Raw genomic sequence first — 2,606 nt, 5'->3', positions numbered from 1 at the left:
ATACTCATGAAATCATACATTGCTATGAAGCCAAGGCTGTGATCTGTTTCATATTAATTATCATTAAAGTTAGACTTGATGTTCAACCTGCATGTATTAATGGGTAAATGAGTAACACAAGACATTCGTTTTTCCACTCCATCTCTTACGTGTAATAAACTTGAAACATAAAGCAAAAAAATAAAGTTATTACATTAAACGGTCTTAAAAGTTATTATATGACGCACGGCTACTGACATTCTTTAATCTGAGACCTTCTCTCCCTACTATACCTGCTATCCCACAGTCACACTCCCTTCCCAGAGACTATTATCCACTGTTACTATAGGCACCATCTCTCCCTACTATACCTGCTATCCCACAGTCACACTCCCTTCCCAGAGACTATTATCCACTGTTACTATAGGCACCATCTCTCCCTACTATACCTGCTATCCCACAGTCACACTCCCTTCCCAGATTCTCTGTGTACAGGAGAGAGAGTTTGGGGTTGTGTATAGGAGGGAGAGTAGGGGGTTATGTACAGGAGGGAGAGAAGGGGGTTGAGTATAGGAGAGAGAGTAGGGGGTTGAGTATAGGAGTGGGGTTATGTACAGGAGGGAGAGTAGGGAGTTGTGTACAGGAGGGAGAGTAGGGGGTTGTGTACAGGAGGGAGAGTAGGGGGTTGTGTACAGGAGGGAGAGTAGGGGGTTGTGTACAGGAGAGAGAGTGGGGGTTATGTATAGGAGGGAGAGTGGGGGTTGTGTACAAGAGGGAGAGTAGGGGGTTGTGTATAGGAGGGAGAGTAGGGGGTTGTGTACAGGAGTGAGAATGGGGGTTATGTACAGGAGGGAGAGTAGGGGGTTTTGTACAGGAGGGAGAGTAGGGGGTTGAGTATAGGAGGGAGAGTAGGGGGTTGTGTATAGGAGGGAGAGTAGGGGGTTGTGTATAGGAGAATGTTGAGGGGGGTGTATAGGTGAGGGGTGAATAGGAGGTGGGGGTATATAGGTAGGGGGCGGGGGGTATATGATCCAGGGTGTAGAACCGACTGCCGTTTCTAGGAGTCAGGAAGGAATTTTTACCTTCAGTGCAGAATGGCCCCCATAGCACTCTAGGGTTTTTCTCCTTCCTCTGGATCATCCACTGTTAGGGAGGCCCAAATATAAATTGCCTATTAATTGTAATAAATCCTGTGCTCACCGCCAGGTTTCTCCATAAATATGTCTCTGTGTTTTTCTTTAATCCCTATGGTGAATATTGAGGGAAGGGGCTCCTGTGCCTCGTTCTACTAAAGATGACTGAGCGGTTGTGTGAGGGTTAAACTGGGTGGTGGTGGTGCTGATACAGGGGTTTAGTTGAAGAAGGGAATGGGTTAATATCTCTGCAGGGTTAATTGATTAATATGTACATGACGGGGCTGAAAGACATAGGGACAAATACTGATCTCTAATGATTGGAGGGAACTAGAATATTGCTTTACTCCATAGGCCACAATGTAACAGCATTTCCATTCAAGTCCAAGGCCCCTTTCTTAACACTGGAATTCCATCCACTTCCCACCAGCCTATTGTCACTATACCAGACATTTAGTATATGAAGGAGCTTGATATTGGCCAATGACTTTCTCAAGGTTATGAGACGTCCCTTTGGGGTGGGGTGTTCCTGCTAAAGTGATTGAGTTAAAAACATTGGTGGCCTGGGGCCCTAAGAGTTAAAAACATTGGTGGCCTGGGGTCCTAAGAGTTAAAGACATTGGTGGCCTGGGGCACTAAGAGTTAAAAACATTGGTGTCCTGGGGCCCTAAGAGTTAAAAACATCGGTGGCCTGGGGCCCTAAGAGTTAAAGACACCGGTGGCCTGGGGCACTAAGAGTTAAAAACATTGGTGGCCTGGGGCCCTAAGAGTTAAAAACATTGGTGGTCTGCTGCCTTAAGAGTTAAAAACATTGGTGGCCTGGGGCCCTAAGAGTTAAAAACATTGGGGGCCTGGGGCCCTAAGAGTTGTAAGTGGAACTGAGATAACCCCTCGTAAGTTCATGCGAATCACCTGGTTTTCCACTCATCCATTAAAGGTGTCGTTCAGCTTTAAATTAACTGTTAGTATGATTTAGAGAGGGAGATTCTTAGACAATTTGCAATTGGTTTTTATTTATTATTATTTGTGGTTTTTGAGTTACTTAGCTTTTTAGTCACCAGCTCTCCAGTTTGAAATTTCAGACATCTGGTTGCTAGAGTCCAAACTACCCTGGCAACCATGCATTAATAGACTTGAATATGAATAGGAGTGGCCTGAATAGAGTTATAGAAAGACGCGATAACAATAAATTTGTAGCCTTCCAGAGCATTGGTTTTAGATGGGGTCAGTGACCCCCCATTTGAAAGCTGGAAAGAGTCTGAAGAATAATATATATATATATATATATATATATATATATATATATATATATATATATATATATATATATATATAAAAATAACAAAGGCCAATTGAAAATTTGGTTAGAATCAGCCATTCTATAAAATACTAAAAGTTAACTTAAAGGTGAACCACCTCTTTAATATAGTGGCCCCACCCTGGGGTAGAGTCCTGCGCAGAAACATATTTTGAAACCCGGACCCACATTTTTAC

Source organism: Xenopus laevis, chromosome 3L, assembly GCF_017654675.1.
Source record: "Xenopus laevis strain J_2021 chromosome 3L, Xenopus_laevis_v10.1, whole genome shotgun sequence".
NCBI lineage: Eukaryota > Metazoa > Chordata > Amphibia > Anura > Pipidae > Xenopus > Xenopus laevis.
This window is presented reverse-complemented; position numbering follows the sequence as displayed.